At 40.6% G+C, this 23,142-nt stretch overlaps 2 protein-coding genes across 9 annotated transcripts in view; one reads left to right on the forward strand and one right to left on the reverse strand.

Annotated features, from left to right (window-relative positions):
* The window catches only part of LOC6631824 (chaoptin), a 209,995-nt gene that overhangs the window by 25,146 nt on the left and 161,707 nt on the right, over window positions 1-23,142 (reverse strand). The window contains exons 1-3 of one of the 8 annotated variants that reach the window (XM_070211379.1): window positions 21,379-22,537; window positions 21,005-21,063; window positions 13,381-13,439 (exon numbers count right to left, since the gene is read on the reverse strand). The exons of 2 other annotated variants lie outside the window; for them this stretch is intronic. The gene's annotated coding sequence lies outside the window, so the exon portion shown is untranslated. Of the gene's footprint in view, window positions 1-13,380; window positions 22,540-23,142 lie in introns of those variants that run through there. 5 more of the 8 variants (XM_070211378.1, XM_070211377.1, XM_070211376.1 and 2 more) reach the window with 5 other exon arrangements.
* fog (folded gastrulation) overlaps window positions 8,712-23,142 on the forward strand; it is a 48,163-nt gene continuing 33,732 nt past the window's right edge. The window contains exons 1-2 of the mRNA XM_070211381.1: window positions 8,712-8,761; window positions 10,077-10,889. The gene's annotated coding sequence lies outside the window, so the exon portion shown is untranslated. The remainder of the gene's footprint in view (window positions 8,762-10,076; window positions 10,890-23,142) is intronic.

The raw sequence follows: 23,142 nt of genomic DNA on the forward strand, positions 1-23,142 counted from the left end.
ATACCTGCAATGACGTTGGCAATAACTTTGCGACCAACTTCGACTCAAACTTTAACTTGGACTGCATCTGTGCGTTTGTGACTGCGCCTTGTGACTGCAGGCTCAAAGTAGCAGCTCGGATGACATTAGCGTTGACAGCGCACACACACAACAAAGAAGCGGAACGGAACGGAACGGGAGCGGAGCGGAGCATAACAGAAACGACAACAAACAACTTTGTTAATAGTAGTAAGCATCTCATCATTCAGTCAGCAACACAAACACAAGCATACACACACACTCGCACACACACTCGCACACACACTCGCACACACATGCACGCATGCACCTGTATTTGCCCTTACAGTGTGCTCCAACTTTTGCTCTTTGCCCCCCTCTCCCCGCACGCAGCCATGGCCAGCAGCACATCCCCCTTAGCTGCCTGGCTGCTATTTCATTTTAATGACTCACGTGACTTTCACGTATCTCCTCTTGCAGGCAGTTCCCAAGCTTCCAGCTTTGGCTCCATATAGGAGCAATAACAACAACAACAACAACAACAACCACAACGAGAACAACAACAAAGTCATGGTAGTTGAAGCAGCAGCAAAAGTATAATCATAATAATAAAAGTTATACACGTAACATGCTATTACATAACAGGCACTCACTACACACATAGTTACACACTCGTAGAGGCCCTGGCCACGCCCTACGCCCCTCACATACACACACACACACACACGCGCACATAGACAGACATTGCCTTGATATGGGTTTTACTTAATTTGAACAACACACGAGCTGTCCGTTTTGCCACAGCACTGGGGCCAACCAGAGGCGGCGGCAGTTGGGGCCAGCTGTTAGATGGGCTAGGGTGCTGTGTACGACGGTGGGGGCTCGTGGGGGGATCTTGGGCTGCAGCCACAGCAGATGCGGCACGCTGGTTACCTACTTTAGCAATGCCAGGCAGTCAATTTGCAGCGGTTACCAGCGGCAGCTACCAAGTGATAACAGCCAAAGATTTCCACGAACTGTGGCACAACATACACACACAACACACGCAAGCAGCAAAAGTGTAGCTTAAATAATGGCCTGCAAACCACAAAAAAATTGTCGGTGCTTCGTTTCGAATTTTGAATCAGCTGGCCGCCTTGAGGCTCGCTTCGAGCACCTGATTTTCCACATCCTTGAGCCTAGGGTTGGATTCACAAGCTTGGTTTGTACGTGAAAGAGTTTGCCATGGCAGACTAACAACTTCCAGTCGAAGCCGTCGTAGAAAGTAAGCTGAAATTCAGTCTTACGTGTATGGTGAATCCCAAGACGAGGCTTTTGGCAAATTAGACCTCTAAATGTAGCAAAATGAAGTATGCAACATATCAGCATCAATCTAGCAAAAGAGTGTGCAATGGAACGTGACTTGGCTCAAGTGTCTGCGCGTCGAACTAACAAACGAGAGGTTGCCGGTTAAAACTCTACGAAAATTGTGCCGACAGACGAGCATGAGTTCCAAAACGTCTCCTCCTTAGTTACACATTACACATTTATTGAAAAATTGTAATACCCTCTACCAGGGTATAAACATGATTCCAGTTTGGTTTTGCCTGTTTTATTTGGGCAACTGATTTACGCAAAGGTTTTGTTGATCCTACGCACTAATCTAACATGGGTTCGAACGGGCTTGCTTCAAATGTTGTTAGATATTAGATATTTTTGATCCGATGAGAACCAGAGTTCATCGTGTGTTCATTTTTGGCATGTCTCACTTTTCGATACTTGACATTGGTTTCTTTCATTTTTTTCGACTGCCTAGACGACTGCTCTGTAGCTCTGCAGAGCATCAAAGTGACAGCCCATTCATCAAATGGGGCCCAGATAGGAGTCGCGTTTCGGCAAAATGCTGAACGTGTGAATGGAAATGGCAATGGAAGTGGGCACGGCCATGGGCATGGGTATGGAGTGTGGGTAATTGGCCGTTCCCTCCTCCATGTCGGAGCATTCGACGCCTCCTTGCGCGCTCTTGGCTTTGTGGGCCTTTGACAGGAAACATTAGCGCCTGGTGTCTGCTGGCTGTACGTTGGTTTCGTTTGGGCTGCTCTAGTATAAATTCCACGTCAAATGAAGTCCAAATGGGCAGGGCGAGAAAATCTCACTGTGATTGACAGCAGCCGGAATGCCAGCCGCTGTTAAGACAAACAATCTGGCGGTTTTTGTGGTTTTTAAGCGAAAATGAAAAATGTCAATTTGACAGCCAACAACAATCGAGGGATGAAACCAATCACCTCCCACTCCCATTCGCACTCGCACTCCCGCTCCCGCTCCCGCTTCCGCTCCACGCATCCACAACTGTCGTCCCTCTCTGGGCTACGGGCTGGCAGCCATAAGAGGCAAAGCCTAACCCCTGCCCAGCACACCGTTGCCTTTGCCACTGCCCTTGCCCTGTCGCATTCCCATATGCGGGTAGCTCTTTAAGTAGATTGTCGTGTTAAACTGACACATTGCGGTTGCCAATGGGTACCCATCAGCCCAGGCGAAGCCAATCTGGCAGCGCCAACTAACTGCTCTTCAGTTTCTATTGAAAATAACAGAAATGGATTGTTTCGTTTCGTTTCATTTTGGCCATGGCTGTTCGCCTTAAGGCCATAAGCGGCAGCACCAGTTTCAAAATAGAATCAAGCGGAAAAGCCAAAAGCCCATAAAAAACGCGACTAAAAAAAGTTACGTGCACATACTAAATAGCAACAACAACAACCATAACAACAGCAACAACAACTCCAATTGGTTGGCAAAAGAAAAATCGAAGCGTTTAAATGGGAGTCAGCAGACGGCTCGACATTGGGGCGGGCAGCCAACAGCTTGGCCAGCGTAAACAGCAACTCCTGCAAGGCGGAAGCCTCGCCGCAACAACAGAAGCAGCAACAACAGAAGCAGCAGCAACAACAACAACAGCACCTTTTAAAGTGCGGCCCAGAAAAGGCAGCGACTGCGGGCAGTAAAAGCAGCAATTTAAAGACGATTAGAATTGATTATAATTAGTTGCTGACCACAAGAGCAGCAGTACCAGCAGCAACAGCAACAGCAGCAGCAGCAGCAGCAGCATCAACAAACACAACAGCAACATCAGCAGCAGCTGCTGTTTCAGACGACCACGCCCTGCTGCCGCCTTCCATTTGGGTTCGGGTATTATTTATGCATATTAACATGAAATGAAGTTATTTTTTTTTTATTATTTAAAATGACATTTATTCGCAACGAATTCTTTAGCATTATTATTATTATAACTGTTATTGTTATGATTCGCAAGGGGCAAAAGGTTGGTAAAGTCAAGGGTCCTGCGGCCGGCGCTTTTATAGAACGCTTCGGCATTGTTTGGCAGAGAGAACCACTATATGGGCTTACAGAAATTTGAAATTATTACAAACGAAAACAATGATTGGGTATTACGAAAACAGACAGAGTGCATAATGCGGTGGGCACAAAGTGGAGGGCTTAAACCTTCTGTGAAGACAAAAGTCAACCTTTCCAGTAGTAATTATCAAAAATAAATAGGTAATAATTGAAAAACCATAAACATTTTCAACTGGTTCGGTTAATGGTTCGAGCATGGTCACACTTATCGAGTTCTGTATATACAATTCAATTATATATATAGTTGGTTCGTTTTGATAAAAATATTTTTATCGAAAGAAAGAAAAGAGAGGAAAAGAGCTTAGTATTAGTACTTGGCAATAATATATTGGAAACAATAAATCTCAAAAAAGAACTAGTTCTACAAAGCATACTGCCTCACAAAATGAGAGCTGGGCTATGTTTTGGCAATAGCTCCAAAGATCTATGTTCTTTTTTCTATACACACTTTATCCATTTCATACGAAAATCTCTCAATCGATGCAGACACATCTTGATCCTAAAAACTTGGGAACTTGAATAGCTAAGAGCACTTGGGTGCAGCCACGCCCAGCTACTCCAACTCTTAAGGGCGAATAATGCACATGGATCTCGATTGCTAAAGCATTCTGAGTTTTCCACCAAGCACGCGATGCTTCCCTGTCTGTGGGCCACATGCAGTATAACAAAATATGTGAAGTGACTTATTAATTGGCAGCGGATGTGTACAATAATTTCGGCAGGGAGGGGACTGGACAACGGCTTTAGCTGGACTAGATGGAGTTGGACTTTATTTTACCGAAATTCCTGGAAGGTCAACAAATAACAGCTTCAACACAAACAAGACAACGAGAAAACAAAAACAATCCCTCAGCAACATTGAAAGTAGTTGTATCTTGTTTTTTTTCCTCTTGCTGTTGTTGCTGCTGTTGTTGTACATTTTTTGTGATGACTCATTGCCAAGTTCAAATGTCAAGGCAAAGGGGCAGCAATGCAGACGAAGACGACGCCACTTGGCCTCAGGTTTCCACAGTTTTCCTAGTATACCGTACACACGCATCTGTCGCCCGCTTGGTTATCAGTCCCGGCGACGCTCGCCCGCTCTCAAGATATCACACACCGAAAATATTTCATCTTGTCGTCACTTTGGGAAACACAAAAGTTACAACAACAAACACGAAAAAATGCCGAAACCCATAGACGCTGCATGGGCATGGGCGCGTCCAAGGTACCGTTAGGACACGTCATCGGATTATCGGAGTATCGGCCTATCGGGCTATCGGAACCAGACCAGCGATTGCTCAAGTACTTGACTTCATAAAGCCATCTAATAAGTATTAAGCGTGCTCCCTACGCCCGGAATGCCAATCAAAATATAGATCACGTTTCGATTCAGACTTGAATCGGCTGTTTCTAATTTATATTATATTTACGCATGGCTGTGGAAAGCTCAGTTTACAGACCCTACGCCAAGGTGAGGCATTGTTCCGAACCATGAACCGAACCAGTGAACGTTTTTGTGGACAGATCAGAACAGGTTCAGGCCATTTTCTGGCTGTTCCCATTGTAGTTTTTGATGTCTAGCTTCTGAGCTTCTGTTTTCCTCCTTTTTTACTGGCAACTGGCAACTGGTAACTGGCAAATTGCCGTCCACTTTTCATGTTGTTCCGAACCGAGCTACAACCTTTTATCGTTGCAATTCATGTCGTTGTCAGAGGTGGTTGGCTTTGGCTTGTATTTTTTTTTTTTTTTTTGTTCTTTCTATCTTTCGATTTTTTACGGTCAATGTTTTCTTTTGCTTTCGATTCTTGTAGGCCCAAAGCGCACTGAATCCTAAAAATGCTGTTGCCCTTTTCTTGTTGTTGTTGTTGTTGTTGTTGCTGTTGTGGCGCTCCATATCGGTATTTGGCATCTGTTACTACATGTGGCATGTATCTCTGTATCTGCAGCCGTATTTGTATCTCTATCTGTGTCTGACATGCATGCGTGCGGCTTCCAGGCCAAGCCCCGGCCCAGACCCAGGCCCAACGCTGTCGACGTGTTGACATGTTTATCATTGTTATTATTTATGTTTAGATTTGAATGTCAATGTCGATGGCATCGACATGGGCATCGGCATTGGCATTGGCATTCGATTGCAGACTTTTTCCCAGCGCTTTTTCTGCGCCCGCTTTTGGGTCGCCATGTAGCTGGAGCTGGGGGAAAGTGTTTGGTGGCAGCGGGCGGCCGGGCTGTCGGGCGGGGGATGCCAATGGGTGCCGCATGTTGGCGGGGTTTATTGTGCGCACTTTGAACTTTGATAGCATTAAGTTGTCAATTTGCGTTTTGACTTACAAAAGACATAAATCGACAGCCGGCAGGCACCGGCAGGCACTCGGTACCCGACTCCGAATCCAAATCCAAATCCGGCGCTGCCAACGAGGCGAGAAATTTCAAATGAAAAGGATTTATCTGGTTGCAGAATGTGAAATCTTTTTAGGCCTCATTGCTGTCGACTGATATCGCCTATCTTTATATTCTGGCATGCCCGGATTTTGTATATTTGTTTTCCTTTTAGGAGTTATGCCATTAGCTCAGACAATTAAATTGGCCCTAGAAAGCGGGCAAAGCTCTTAACTTATGGTTTTTACTTTTTGGAATTTTCTTGAAATTAAAATATTAACGGTCAACATCACATTAATTAGTTTCCAACAAAACAAAAAACTTGGTCTGAAAGTGAAAACGAGAACATAAAAAAAAAACTTACAAAAATTGAATAAAAGTGAAAATGAAAATGAAGAAGTGGCAAGAAGAAGACAAGACAGCAGCAAACCAGAAAACCAACTAAAAAAAAAAAAAACACACCCAAGAAACAAAAGAAATTAATTTCCATTGAATTCCAAATGCCACTTGGAAGATGCTTCGCAACAACAACAACAACAACAGACGAAACCGAAGTCAAACATTCGAAAGACAAAGAAATTTTTTAATTGATTTCACTTAAAGTACCAACAAAACAACAAGAAGCTGAAGAAGACAAAGCACAGGAAAAGTACCAGCAAAAAAAAAAAAAAAAAGCTGTTGTTTTTGGACTTGGAGTCGATATTTGGGAAAGGCCAGTGCCAGAACGCAGAGCCCAGATCCATCCCAAATACACTTGACCATTAAAAAGTAAACTCCAACACGCACACACATACGCTCGCCGAGAGAGAGAGAGAGAGGGGGAGAGAGAGAGAGAGACCGGAATGTGCGAGTTCCAAGTGGGCATAATTGGCCATTATATGGGCCTAAAAAACGGCAGCAACAGCCGCTGCCATTGGAGCTCCCCAAAGGGGGTTAGCTGGCGATGGAGGCATATTGAAGAGGCGGCCAATTAAAAGTAGCGTGAAATACAATTTGGCAACAACAACAAGCATGCTGCATGGCACTCGTAATAATCATAATGGATACGAACATGTTCAAGTTGAAGTTGCGGATTTCAATAAACTCACACCCAGCTTCAGCCCCCTACCCCCCTCACGGACACACCCTTAGCCAAATGGAAATGCCAAGCCCAGAGCCCAGTGGCAGTTGCTGGAACTGAAACTGGAGCTGGTTCCGGAGCCGAGTCAGTTGTAATATTTTTGTATTTGTTGTGTGCGAATTGCGTGAAAAGTTAATGTAAGCGGATGAGCTTAGCTCCATCGAAGGGAGGCAGCCGCCGAGCAAGATGAAATGGGTCGAGTCTGGCAAAGCTATTGGGAGCTGGATGTTTTTGAGTGTTTAAGCGGAGATTTCGCATTTTCAGTTGGCTTTGCACTGATTGATTCCGATGCCGAACAGTGTAAATGCTGCAGGGGCTTAGTGAGACTCAGTTGCTCCGTTTCGCTCCTGCCCAGAGCTGACCTATGCCAAGCCAAATGTTCTTAAACAATGCGTCAGGGTTCTTCGCATTTGGGCTAGACAATGCTAGACAAATTGAAAATGGTGACAACTAGAAATTGATTTTCTTTGAAAATGTTTCTCGAAAATCTCTATTTTTTCTTCTTTTGAACGTGAAAACTGATTGGGAATTGACGTGCCCACACCTAGTCCCACGCACACACACACACACACACACTCTCGCTACGCTCTATGTAAATTTCTCAATTAGTTGCAAACAGACAAAGCAAAGAAATGCATTTTCCAGCTGTCATTAATCATGCAGCCCAACTATCTATCCCTCCCTAGACATAGACCCATCCGAGTGCAACTCAGCAAGAGTCCAGTTGCGGTTCCAGTTCCCAACTCCCAGTTCCCAGTTGCCACTTACAACATATTTGGTGGCCAGCTAATGCGCATAGCCGAGTCGAACACACGCGCTGTTTAAAACAAAAAAAATCAAAAGAAAAAAAAAAACGAATTTTAAGAAATGGAAATATTGAACTGAAACTATATCGATAAGTATACAAAATGCATTTTCTATTTCTAATCTCGACTAAATAAATTCCCTACATTTGCTGACGATTGGTTTAAAAAGCAACGTTCCTTCCTAAGATTAAAAATGAATTAAGGAAAATTCCTATTTGAGGTCATGTGAAAAGATGATCCGAAAGCGCATTCAAATGTTAAATTTGATCGATATCTGTATAACATTGAAGCTCGTAATTCCTGGTCTTGACCAAGACATAATTAATTCATATAAAATTATAATATTCTCTACAAAAGTATGCAGTTGTAATTCCAAAGGTTCCGAATTTTAAGATTAGAAGATAAGATAAGATAATACCACGATCTGTACCTATGTATATGATGATCTACGTATGGAGAAAAAGGTAGTTGTTGTTGAAGGAGGCGGCATGAGTGTGTATGTATGTATGTATGTATGTATGTATGTATGTATGTAAATGCTGTGTGTGAAGATCGATTCCTAAGCCTATTCTGCGTTCATGGCTTCAAGTTAAAGCTAAAGTTTTGCAAAAGGAACCCATTTATCTCAAGATCAGCTCTTGTATCATGGTCCTGATCTTTATGGTACATTTGACTTGAATTGCCGGCAATATTACTATTTACAACACTAGCGAAATTAATACCAACAACAACAACAGCAACAAATGCAGCAGTTGACTCTGACACTGCAATTTAGTCAGACAGTCAAAGTCGTTGCGTTCTCTTTGTCATCTGGCTCTCTTGACATCTCTCTCCGTCACACACACGTTTCTTCTCCCTCTCTCTCTCTCTCTCTCTGCAGTTGGGAGATCTGTTGGACAACAACAACTCAAGTGAACTCAACTCGTAGTCGCACTATGCACGTTCGTTTGACGCTCTTCAGCTCTCTCTCTCTCTCTCTCTCTTTCCTTCTCTCTGACGGCTGCTGCTGCTGGTGGCTCGGGGCCACGACGCCCGCACACATTTTCAAGCCTCATTCCATAAACAACTGTGAACGTGAACGGTAACGGTGCGTGCGTAGCAGCTTTGCCTAAACGTCAACTCGGGATCGTTAAACGGGGCTCATCTCGAGCTAACCCCCTCCCTACCGATCAAACCATTCACCCAACTAAGCAACTGAATCGCACAGAAATCAAATAAATGAACAGTGACAAAAAGTGCTTTATAATAGGATCGATCTTCTATCTTTTCTAATTTCTATTTTCGATTGCTATTTCTATTTTTGTAGTGTTCCGTTTTCTAACATTTTCTATTTGCCACAACATTTCTGGGTATTTAAAATATAACAATACACACACACACACACACACACACACATATGTAGGTTGTACGAGTACTTTACTTATGTTAACAGTTATGTGCAATCGCTCGAAACGTGCATATTAGAATAATTTCAATTCAAATAAAATTTTTGTTGATGAGTTTTAGTTTTTTGTTTTAATAAATTTTTTTTTTGTAAGTTCGTGCGCGCCAAAAACAAAAAAAAAAAAAAAAAAATTCTAGCAAAATGTGTCGCATTTTAAAAACGTTTCTTCGTGTGCATTTCTCTTTGGTGCTGTGGTTCGCTTTGGTTTTTTTAGTTTGACCCGATTCCGATTTGAATTTGGACTGTGTAACCGAAACGACAAAAGAAACAACAACAACAACAACAACAACGGCAACAGCAAAACCCCAAATCAAAACAAAAACCAAATAAAACCCATGCGTATCTGTGTGAAAGGAAACAAAAAGCGATTCAAATAAATTCCAAGTGAAATAAAATAAAATGCACAATAAATGCTTAATATTCATATATAGAGAGACCGATACAAATATACATATTTTTTTAATTTATATATATATATATATATATAAATATATATGTACATTTTCACATACATATTTAAGTGTTGTGAAACACGCGGCATTTTGTTGTTGCTGTTTGCTATTGTTACAACAGCAACAGGCGCCGATAATTTATAATCTTCAGCACAGTGTGTGCCTGTGTGTGTGTGCATTTACATATATAAAATACATATGTGTACATACATACATTTATACAAATATTCAATTATATTCACATACATACATATGCATGGGAGCATGCTGAAATTATAATCTTGACATTTTTGTTGTTGGCACAACAAAGTGCATATGTATGTGTGTGTGTGTGTGTGTTGTTTGGTTTCTGTGTGTTTTTGCAAAAAATAAAAAAAAAACGATTCATTAAGTTGCACATCTTCTGAAAGAAACGCCAATTTACAATATACCTATTTATGCTAAATTGTTTTTTATAACTATTTATTTTATTTCATTTATTTATTTTTTTCTTACAATTTTTACAGTTTTTGTAACACTGTGCGTGCGTTTTCTGCTTCGTTTATTACACTATTTCGTTATTGTTGTTGCCAGTGTAAATTGTGACGTTAAATTTATTTATTATTTTTTTTTGTGTGCGAATCTTTCTTTGTGAACGGATTTATCTATGCATATATGCATGCCATAGGTACATATATACGTGTATATGCATGTGTGTGTGTGTGTGTGTATGTGCATGTGCGTGTGTGGTGCCATGTGAGGCACTCTCAATACAATAGCAGCAACAACAAACAGTTGTCATTATGCCAACAGCAACAACAACAACAACAACAGGAGCAACAACAACAATTGCGACTACGAAAAAATGAAAGGCAGCAAGCGACAAGAAAACTTTAAGCAACTAAATAAAATTTAGATAAAATACAAAATCAAAAGCCAAACTGCCCAAGTCGACAGCAACAACACAACGATAACAAATATATAGAGCGTGGTTCTGAGAGCAACAACAACAGCAACAAGAAAACAAAAACGAACAATCAGCAACTAACAAAAGCGCTAAAGAGCGATAAAAAAACGAATTCGCGTTTAATATTTATTTGTTTGCTAATTTATTTTACAATGATTTGGTATTAACCCAAAATACAAAAACAACGCGCCAAACCAGCGAACGGGAGATAAAAACCCAAAAACCCAAAAACAACAACACCAACAACACCAACAACAACAGCCGCAATCAGTGTTGACAACAACAACAACAACAACGCATGCGCAACATTTTGCCGTCTTCACTCTCTTCATTGTCGTCTTCTTCTTGCGCCCGGGATATAAAGCAGTAAAATGTAAGTTTTTTTTCTCTCGTTTCGTGTCTTTATTATAAAATATAATATTTTATATATGTATGCATATACTCCTTTTTTTTTTTGGGTGTTTTTTCTTTTGTGCTGGCTGCAGACCGAAAACATGTTTTAAATGCAAATTCAATTAAATTTTGCTGTTAATTGAAGGAGGTTGGTTTAAGCGCGAGGGGCTGAGCAGCAGCAGCAGAAGAAGAAGCAGACAGCTGATTATCCGCTGTCGCTGTTTGTTGTTTACAGTTCATTTGGCTAGCATTCAGCTACAAACAATTGGGCATATCCTTCGCCCATGATGAGCCCATGAGCTGGCCCTGGGCCTAACCCAGCGTAAGCGAACCATCTGCGCGCTGGCTGAATGAAGGACCTTTGACTTTTCTCTAATTGCAGGCGCGATGCGCGGCTGCGATTGCGGATGCGCATATCTGTGTGTGTGCGTGTGCGTGTGAGTGTGCGTGTGTGTGTGTGTGTGTGAGTGCGTGTGTTGCGTGGAAACACGTCGAAGCCGCAGCTGCGTCTGGTTTCGCTTTCAAGCGCAATGAAATCCGCATGTAAGAAGCCTCAGTTGATTGGGGATTGGATATTACCAGAATAATAATGCCATAAATCAATTATATTTTTTGTGTCGAAAAATACTTTCTATCTTTAAGCATGACAAATGCTTTTATATCGTATCTAACACTCAACATAACAACCAAATTTCTTATTATTTTGTCAAAACATAGAATACATATTCAAACAAATTAACATTCAATGTCACACACTGCATTCTATTCTATTCTATTCTATTCTGTTATATTCTATTCTATTCTGTTCCATTGTACTCCATGTTCATTTCATGTTTATTTCATATAATCGTTGTAATCGTTGCTCTCGAAATCGATAAGTATTCGATTCTTGGCCATCTCTGGAGCTGTTAAATTTTGGTACATTACCTTTTCGGTAAAAAAAAACGTCTTTTGGAGATAAAGCCTAGTCGCAAGTTTTTTCTCTTGTTTAGAAAATCAAAAAATAATCTTTTCAATTTTTAAATATTTTCTGAATAATAGTTTAAGTAACTGGAGGCTAGATTTAAGTTCTAAAGCTTTAAAATAATAATCATATGATAACTGCTGTTTGACTGTTCTTAAGTAATTCCATGTATTGCTGAAACTAAGTAAGATCTACTTACTTGACTTAAGACCGGAAAGGCACAAGCATATTCCAAAAAGACTCTATCTATGCATATATTGAATATATCCTCTTCTTTAAGTACATAAAACTTGACTAGAGTCGAAACTTTTGTTTTGAAAAGAAATCGACTTTAATTAAGTTCTTCTTTCAACTACTTGTAGGATTTTCTACTTGATTTAACAATTGCTGTGCGCACTTAATGCACATGTGATTTTTTTTTCTTAATTTTTGTTAACCTAAATCGCAAAATGAAGAGTTTTCACGGCCCATTGAACCAATTGACCTTCACATTGGGCTTATCAGCCGAAAGTCGCGACAACTTGAGCATTTGGCAAACAACAAATGTTAATATTTATATTGATGATGATGAGCGAATGATGATGATAACGATGATGTCATGGGCGTTATCAACTCTGGCTATCCCGAACTGTACAGACTGTCTATGCGTGCGTTGTAATGGTGGGGGGGTTCGGGTTCAGTTTTTGCCTTTCGTTTGGCCATCTACCAAAAAATAAAAACAAACGCCGTGGCTGTTGCCTAACCGGGTGCATAGGGATTGGAGGTTCGCACTTCTTGCTAATACTCGGACAATAGCTCGTCGGACTGGTCGGGGTTTTTTCCTTTCCCTTTTGCACTTACCATAAACACATAGTTTAAGTGCGATCAAAAAAAAATAAAAAAAAAACTTATTGATTTAAGTAAATCCATTGAAACAAAAAAAAAAACCGGATTCTAGTATGGGTACCATTAATGTGTTCCGACCGAACACCCAAATTCAAACTATTCAATTTCGCGTAAGTGAGAGAACTAAGGTGTTGATCGTCTCTCTTTCTCTTTACCCTCCCTACCTTGACAAGCAAAAAAAAAAAATGGAATGTGGATGCTTGTCCCTATTTCAGGTTTTTAAACCATCACTATAAATTGCAAGCGGCTAACATGGGTACTTGACAGATAAAACAATTAATTATGGAATTAGGATATCATATCATATAAGCTAATATAATTCGTTTATTCACGCATTGTTCAATTTTGTTGCCAATTAATAGCAAGGTGAGTATAACTCTATTTACAAGAAAAAATATACAGTTTCCAAACAAAATTTGAATCCAAAGTTAATATGATGAATGTGCAATAACTAGTTTAAATCCCATAAAGAAATTAAGGGGAAGGAGAAATTCACCAACATTATCTTGAGACTTGACGGATAGTAATTAATTTACCGTCTTGCTAAATTAACTGCATTTAAATGTTCATGTGTGTATATAATTACATATATCTATAGGCATTGGTTTAAACTCTTACTCACGCGATATCCTTCGAAGCAGACGTTGGGCCCAATGTATACGACGATTATGATCGCTGTTGCTAAATATTACAAAAGAAATTTATAAGTATATAAACACATGTATATATATATATATATATATATATATATATATATGAGCAACGGTCAAGGTCGGTGGTGTAGGAATTTCCTCTCGCTTCAACTTATTTAGGCATATTCATTGCACATTTTGTTTTAAAGAAATTAGTAAAAGAAAAAAAAAAAATTAAAGGAAATAAAAATTAAAACTAAGGATCTATTAGCCGTCCATCTTGGCAACGTTAAACAATTAATGGAATTATATGGCAATGCTGCTAAGCAAGCGAAAGGGGTACACCAAAAAGTAATACAGACTCGGCTCCTTTGTTACTCTCTGCAGGTTACACTATATGCTTAGTGCATGCGGTCCCGATGGTGCTGCATAAATAGTAAGCGTTTCACCCGCTTGGCGCCGTTTTCCGAGGCTATGCCAGATGTTGTTCTTCGCAAGACAGCGGCTGATAAGTAAAATAGCAACAAAATTGGTTCTGCTGGGTTGCTAAGTGCGACACGTGCTCTTGGTGTTGCCCTTGTCTGGTCCGATCTCCCCCTCTGGTAGTGCCGACTAGTACGTCTAAATCTAGTCAACTGAGCAGGCACGGAAACTGTGGAAGCCTTAATTAGTTCCAAGTCTCAACACTAGCACATATAAATACCTTTTCTTTAAGGGTCACCCCGAATCACAATTAGGTTAGTGGGTCGAGTTGTTATGAAGGTTTTTGGTTTCTATTAGCGTACCAAAAGAACACTTCCAAACTGTACCACAATTGCAGCCTTGGTCGTTGATGTCTTTGCAAAAATTATTTGCAAAGAAAGAAAAATGTTATGAACTTAACTCGCACGCGCTTCAAATATATCTGACATGCTGAGCTGTACTTTTAACCTTTACTACTTCCCAACGACAAAAAAAATAAGGAAGCTTTCAAAAGCTCTACATCACGCGATTATATTTTAAAACGGTACTATGGCCTGATCTTATCACCTTTTTCCTCTCTATTCGCCCTATTCGGTTGCGCATGCCCTCAGCTGTGCAATAAACGAAGAATTGGCTTCCAGCGCGGTCGGTAAAGCAGTAACTAAACTAGAGCAGCTGATCAACAAGCAGATTCGTTTGGGGAGTGCAAAGCAGCCACTACACCACAGTTTATGCAGCGCTACTTGCTAGCGGGACATAAACTGAAATAACTATAATAACTGTTGAGTTAGAACTTGTTACTAGTTTGTATATCTTTGAGATGAAAAGTACCGATGCATTTACCTGTTTCATTAGCTAGTTGATAGTAGGCTGGGCTGACTTTTTGTACAACAATCGCCGGAATGAAAACTGGTGCAAGCTTAGAACTAAACTTCTTTTGCGCGTTACTCTGACAAAAATTGCGGGCGAAGACTTTCGTACCGGCAGTAAGACTTATGTTTCGGCTGCGCAAATTATATATCTTAGCATTTCTATTATGTGACTGAGCTACATTGTCTTTAGCTATCTGACGGATTACTTGTAAGGCTGTGGGCCTCTCAATAGCAGTGTCTTCGGACAAGAGGTTAAGTCGCTTTAGCAAGTCATAGTCTTTACCGTTTAACATCATATTCTGTCCAAACGCTAAAAAATATGGAGAGTACCCTGTACTTTGGTGAACGCTGGCTCTCAAGGCAGCACAAATGGCGTACAGCTTTTTATCCCAATTTGAATGATCTTTTCCGATATAGGCTCTAATAGCCGCTAATACTGATCTATTTACTCGCTCACTCGCATTACTTTGTGGCGAGTATATTGCCGTTCGAATGTGGATGATTCCATACCGGGTAAGAAAAGCTTTAAAGACACTAGAAATGAACTGAGAGCCATTGTCGGTCAGAATAGTTTCTGGCACGCCGAAAGTGCAAAACAGTGTGTTTTCTAGATAGTCGATAATTTTGTTGGTAGTAAACGCGCGAAGAGGCCACATAAAATGAAATTTAGTATTGTGGTCTACAACCATCAGGAGACCTATATTGCCGTTCTTGGACCGAGGATATGGCCCTAGAAGATCCATGTAGAGCTTCTGAAATGGCCGTTCTGACGTCATAGGCTTGCCCATTGGAGGTCTCAACACTACATTGGGGCTTTTCGTTTGCCGACAAACTTTACAATTGACTATATATTCATGAATTTGGGCCGACATTTTTGGCCAAAACAAGTATCTCTTGAGTTTCTCTATTGTTTTTCCGATGCCACTGTGTGCAGCGTTAGGGGGATTGTGGGCTCTCTCTATCACTTGTAGGGTGAGAGACGAAGGTATCCAGAGTTTCCAGGATTGTTTCTCCTGAATGCTATATCCCGTCGCTGGCTCAGTACGTTTATATATAAAACCGTCGATTATCTGTAAATCCGGTAATCTGGATTGGTTAGAAGAAATACTGTCTATCAGATCCAGATAGTTTGGCGATTTGAATTCGGGTGAAGACAGGTCAACTATGGGACCTTGCTCCTCGAATTCCGCAAGCTCTGTCTCATTTTGACGCGATAGCGCATCAGCGACAACATTTTGTGTACCGCTACGATGCGAGACTTTAAACTTGAAGCCCTGTAATTTGATCACCCATCTACCTTGACGTCCTCTGAGATCCTTCTGTCTCATGAGCCATTGTAAGGAAGCATGATCAGTTATTACTTCGAAGTCCTGTCCTTCTATATACGCTCTAAATTTAAAAATACCTCTTATTACGGCTAAGCATTCCAGATCGGTCACACTATAATTCCGTTGGGCCTTTGACAGTTTCTCTGACATGTATGCTATTGGAGCCTCCTCTTCCTGTTCATTTAGTTGAGCTAGAACGCAGCCTAAACCAGTTGTGCTAGCATCGCAAACTAATCTAAAAGGTTTTGAGAAGTCGGGTGTAGCCAATACAGGTGCAGAAGTTAAAAGTGTTTTTAAGGTGTTGAAAGCGGAATCAGCATCAGTGTTCCATTTCAATACTTTCGATTTCTTTAGCAACTCTGTAAGCGGAAAGCTAACTGTTGCATAATGATTAACGAAACGTCTATACCATCCAGCGAGTCCAAGAAAACGTCTCAGTTGTTTTACACTTTTTGGTACAGGGAATTCGTTAATAGCTTGTATTTTGCTAGGGTCCGTCTTTAGTTGACCATACCCAATTATAAAGCCCAAATATTTAATTTCCCGCATACAAAATTTTGATTTTGCGATGTTGATTGTCAAGTTCGCTTTACGCAAGTGCAGCGCTACTTCCTGCAAAAGCAACATATGCGAATCGAAGTCCTCTGATAGCAGAAGTAAATCATCTAAGTAGACAAATACGCGGGTCCGCAAATGGGCTGGTATCACGCGTTCCATTAGTCTACAAAGCGTTTGAGGAGCGTTACACAATCCAAACGGCATTACTTTGTATTGAAATAATGGACGATTAGGGACTGTAAAAGCGGTATACTGACGTGATTTTTCTTCTAGGGGTATCTGCCAGAATGCGTGCTTCATATCGAGGCCCGTTATATATTTAGCCGGCGGCAGACGACTAAGAATTCCGTCGATATGGGGTAGAGGGTACGCATCTTTACGAGTGTACTTATTTATGACTCGAGAATCTAGACACAGCCTGTTTTTCTCCTTTCTTTGCACAAGGACGCAGTTGCTGCTCCAGGGGCTATGCGATACCTCTATTATATCTAAAGCTAGCATTTTCTCGATCTCGTCAAACATTAGCTTTTCAACGGCTGGCGAAATAGGCCAATGTCTTTGTTTGACGGGGGTCACATTATCTATTTCAATGCGATGTTCGATTAACTCAGTGCGTCCTAATCCTTCCTTTTCATAAGAATAGAAATTAGAAATGATCGAATTTAATCGTGACTTTTCTTCAGCGGTTAGCTGATGCATTTTCGCTGTTTCCTGGATATCCTGTTCGTTACTGTTGTCTAATTCATTTACGGACTCATCAGGACGAATTAAATTCGTTAACAGTCCAAAGTCCTGCCAAAAATTTATGCCTAAGTAAACATCTTGTTTCAAATCGGGTATAACATAAAAATCAACATTATGCGCTTGTTTTCGAAATTCAACTTTAAGTGTCAGTTTGCCTACCACTGGGCAAATAGCGTTGTTAGCTGTTCGGATTGATCCAGAGCATTTGCGCGCTTTGGGATGTGACAACAGTGACTTAGCTGCAACATTACCGAGGCAACTAATCGTCGCTCCGGAATCTAATAATGCTACATATTTTTCTCCCTCTAGGCTTAACTCAGTGTACAAGCGGTTATCTGAGCTCATAAACACTGATTGAACGAGCTTCTTACGAAGACTTTTAATATTTTTCCAGAATTTCCTAAGTCGAACAGTAGAGCGTTTTGGCCGACTGAGAAATTCGATGGGTTCTATGCTGCTAAAAATTCGTCTTCGTGTGTCAAGATAGTGTTTTACTCTAATATGGTACGGTACGTACTTATTTTCAATATCAGTTTGAGTTGCAGTCTCGGCGACTGAACATGTATTTGCCATATAAGTTGTAAATATAGTATTTGGAGTTGATTGCTCCAAACTACCATATGACTGTATTTCTGGCAAGGACTTTATTCTTTTGTGGGATGCGTCAAACTGGTGTTGGTCTGCGCATCCCGCTTCCGGTTTCCCAAAAGATTGCATTTGCTACAATTGGGTTTAAAAGTATTTTTAGCACCGCAACCGTAGCAGAATATACGCCTTTCTCCCATGCAGTCATCGAATCGGTGTCCCACTTTATCGCAATTCCAGCACACTATTTTCTTGTTCTGTATTTCTGAAATATTATCTTCTATATCATTATTTTCCAGTAACTCAGAGACATTACCTCTACCGTATTTGGTTCGATTGGGAAACGAGCCAGTTTCTCTACAGAAACTTTCATGTTTCTTAACTTCCTCTCTTAATTCTGCTCGAGTTCTAATCTTCAAATGCAATAGTTCGTACCTGAGCGCTGTTCTCGCATTGCGTTTTAATAGGTCAACAAGCTTGTCTTCGCTTATTTCGTTAGATAATTGGCTAACCAGGCCTTCAATCGCTGATTGAAAATCATCAAATGTCTCCTGATCTTTCTGGCGTCTTTTCCTAATTAGTTCCCACAAGTCAAAGTCGTCTTTAACGTCCTCGAATCTAAGTCGGAAATCCGTACAGAAAGCCAACCAGGTATACTGTGGGTTTTTCTTGTGGAAGCTCCAAAACCAATCATTGGCTTTCCCGAAGAAAAGTAAATGAAGATTGTCACAAAGCAGCCTATAGTCGCCGTTCAAATTTTGAGCCGTTAATGAACGAATTCGATACAAGAATTCATCTATCTGCATAGAGTCTTTCGAACCGTCAAATTTAAGTCGCCAGGTTTGCATAATGCTAGCTGCTTTTTCTGAACTCAAACTTGAGTTTGATCGATTGCTACCTCTGGGGCTGTATGGTCCGCAGTCAAGGGGTATGTCAGAGTTCTGGGCACTATTAGGGAGAGTATCAGCACCTAATCCCCTTGGAGACTGAACTAATCTAGAGCGTGTTGATTCAGCTTGCTCACTTCGTACATTTAATGTTGCTAACTTCTCTTGCAGTGATTGTTCAACAGAAGCTTTAATAACGTTTTTGAGTTCTGCTATTAAAGTCCTTTGCTGAGATTGTAGAGCTTCGTTGATATAGGTAATTGTCTCTACATTTGGACCATTGTCCACTGACTTATTTCCGTTGCTGCCTAAAGACATGCAACTACCTAAATATTCTCTATGATTTCGATTCATAGACCTAGTTTGCATACTTCGCTTGGGCGTGGCTCCTCGCCCTTTTCCGAATCGCTGACCTCTCCTGATACCTGTAGTAGTCGAACCATCTTGGCAAGGTAGAGTATTTCGCGATAGAGTTTCGTCTGTTTCAGCATTACCAGCTGAGTGTAACTCCGCTGCCAGTGTATTGTTCATAAATATTAGTTGCCCTGGGTTGCAATCTGCCTCACATACTGGACATTTTGGGGTTGTCTTTAGTGTATTGCTTATGCAAACGTCGTGAAAACGGTGTTGACAAGGAGTAGTCGCAGATAGCTGTTCTGCTTGCAATTGCTCATGGCAAATGCCACAAAATGGATCTTGCGCGTTAATCGCTGCAACTATGCTCTCTGTGCTTCGTCTCACTGCCATAATGAATGCAAACTTTTGCTTGTTTCCAAACAACAAAAGGAAAACTAAATAGGACTTGTATTATTAAGTCTTGGTTATTTATTCTATCTGTCTTTTTCCCACACGTTATTGCTTACAATCCTTAAGCAAACCTGAGTAGTTGAATTTGTGCTATTTATTTTACTGGAGTCTATTTCTGATTTGGATTTTTACTGCTCATGGACTACTAGACAACATCCGAAATATTTCCAGTTTGTTGTAATTCCAAATAGTCCTTGAAACAATTAACCCAAATTTGATTATTATTCCCTCTTTTCCGATCTTACCCGCTGCTTAAAGTACTAGTAATTAATTGTGGTCGACTAATCCAGCAATGCCTGAATTACAATCGCAAATTCCTACAACTAACTACTGTCTGAACACAACGTATTTTCCCGAGAAAGGGGCCTAACAGGGTAATTAAAAAATAATAGGTAGTAATTGATATGGTATGACTTCGAGTTTCGATTGGGGATTGTTGTGCACTAGGTGTTAGTCGTGCTTACGCAAGAAGTAAAAGTTTTACGTTCTTGCTAGGGTCCCACGTGTTGGGCGCCATATATGTAATGGTGGGGGGGTTCGGGTTCAGTTTTTGCCTTTCGTTTGGCCATCTACCAAAAATAAAAACAAACGCCGTGGCTGTTGCCTAACCGGGTGCATAGGGATTGGAGGTTCGCACTTCTTGCTAATACTCGGACAATAGCTCGTCGGACTGGTCGGGGTTTTTTCCTTTCCCTTTTGCACTTACCATAAACACATAGTTTAAGTGCGATCAAAAAAAAATAAAAAAAAAACTTATTGATTTAAGTAAATCCATTGAAACAAAAAAAAAAACCGGATTCTAGTATGGGTACCATTAATGTGTTCCGACCGAACACCCAAATTCAAACTATTCAATTTCGCGTAAGTGAGAGAACTAAGGTGTTGATCGTCTCTCTTTCTCTTTACCCTCCCTACCTTGACAAGCAAAAAAAAAATGGAATGTGGATGCTTGTCCCTATTTCAGGTTTTTAAACCATCACTATAAATTGCAAGCGGCTAACATGGGTACTTGACAGATAAAACAATTAATTATGGAATTAGGATATCATATCATATAAGCTAATATAATTCGTTTATTCACGCATTGTTCAATTTTGTTGCCAATTAATAGCAAGGTGAGTATAACTCTATTTACAAGAAAAAATATACAGTTTCCAAACAAAATTTGAATCCAAAGTTAATATGATGAATGTGCAATAACTAGTTTAAATCCCATAAAGAAATTAAGGGGAAGGAGAAATTCACCAACATTATCTTGAGACTTGACGGATAGTAATTAATTTACCGTCTTGCTAAATTAACTGCATTTAAATGTTCATGTGTGTATATAATTACATATATCTATAGGCATTGGTTTAAACTCTTACTCACGCGATATCCTTCGAAGCAGACGTTGGGCCCAATGTATACGACGATTATGATCGCTGTTGCTAAATATTACAAAAGAAATTTATAAGTATATAAACACATGTATATATATATATATATATATATATATATATATATATGAGCAACGGTCAAGGTCGGTGGTGTAGGAATTTCCTCTCGCTTCAACTTATTTAGGCATATTCATTGCACATTTTGTTTTAAAGAAATTAGTAAAAGAAAAAAAAAAAATTAAAGGAAATAAAAATTAAAACTAAGGATCTATTAGCCGTCCATCTTGGCAACGTTAAACAATTAATGGAATTATATGGCAATGCTGCTAAGCAAGCGAAAGGGGTACACCAAAAAGTAATACAGACTCGGCTCCTTTGTTACTCTCTGCAGGTTACACTATATGCTTAGTGCATGCGGTCCCGATGGTGCTGCATAAATAGTAAGCGTTTCACCCGCTTGGCGCCGTTTTCCGAGGCTATGCCAGATGTTGTTCTTCGCAAGACAGCGGCTGATAAGTAAAATAGCAACAAAATTGGTTCTGCTGGGTTGCTAAGTGCGACACGTGCTCTTGGTGTTGCCCTTGTCTGGTCCGATCTCCCCCTCTGGTAGTGCCGACTAGTACGTCTAAATCTAGTCAACTGAGCAGGCACGGAAACTGTGGAAGCCTTAATTAGTTCCAAGTCTCAACACTAGCACATATAAATACCTTTTCTTTAAGGGTCACCCCGAATCACAATTAGGTTAGTGGGTCGAGTTGTTATGAAGGTTTTTGGTTTCTATTAGCGTACCAAAAGAACACTTCCAAACTGTACCACAATTGCAGCCTTGGTCGTTGATGTCTTTGCAAAAATTATTTGCAAAGAAAGAAAAATGTTATGAACTTAACTCGCACGCGCTTCAAATATATCTGACATGCTGAGCTGTACTTTTAACCTTTACTACTTCCCAACGACAAAAAAAATAAGGAAGCTTTCAAAAGCTCTACATCACGCGATTATATTTTAAAACGGTACTATGGCCTGATCTTATCACCTTTTTCCTCTCTATTCGCCCTATTCGGTTGCGCATGCCCTCAGCTGTGCAATAAACGAAGAATTGGCTTCCAGCGCGGTCGGTAAAGCAGTAACTAAACTAGAGCAGCTGATCAACAAGCAGATTCGTTTGGGGAGTGCAAAGCAGCCACTACAGCGTGTGTGCCACAGACAAGCCGCGATCATTTCCGCCCCTATTCAAACAGCATAAACCAAATGATATTTAACATTTGGCACTCGTACTCGCACTCGTCCATGGGAATGACCAAAAATTGTTGACATCCGATTCAGAATACGCAGATCAAATGGTTAACCAGCCAGCCAGGCGTCCGGCCTGGTGCCCAAACTCATTACGGGCATTAGAAAGTGTTACAAACGGCACCCAAATCAAATCAAGCACTCAACACACTCGCACTCGCACTCGCACTCGCACTCGCATTCACTGTGAAAATGAATCGTGAGGCTCTCAATTGCCTAGCTCGTACCCCATTCCATCCATTCGCCTCCCCAGCCCAACCCAACACTCTTCGTCACGTACATGCATCCCGCTGAAAATGTGAAATTGTTTTAGGCAAAAGGCGGCGACTGTTGCAGGCTTTAATCAAGCGCAGGGCTCATGGGCATTACGGAATTGTGATTGCCATTCTAGATCTACATTCTACGAACTCTGGACTCTGAGGCTCTTTTGTGGCGGCACCAAAAATGCAAAGTACGTGCTTGGGACCCAATGAAAGTGACCTCAGCTTCCGTTTTGTATTACTTCCAATCGCCAACGTTTTCGCTTGTGCTTCTGATTTTCTTGTTGCTTCTTGAGTTTTATTCAACGAACACTCACCACTGCGATCCCAGCTGCCGACACCATCTAGAAGAATTGTGTAATATTCGGTTTCCCGAGGCTACAAAAAAAAAAAAAAAAAAAGAAAGAAAAGGAAACCAAAAAAGAAAACGATTTTGTTACTGGCTGATTTTATTGTCAATGCGCAGAGGTTGGGCGGAACATATTATTGACCAGAAAGCACAAATGTGCGGTAAATGGTGAATTCCCGACAGACAGAATAATTTCAAAGTAATTTGTTTAAATAATAACAATTTGTTTCA

The sequence above is a fragment of the Drosophila virilis genome, chromosome X (assembly GCF_030788295.1).
Source record: "Drosophila virilis strain 15010-1051.87 chromosome X, Dvir_AGI_RSII-ME, whole genome shotgun sequence".
In the NCBI taxonomy this organism is placed as follows: Eukaryota; Metazoa; Arthropoda; class Insecta; order Diptera; family Drosophilidae; genus Drosophila; species Drosophila virilis.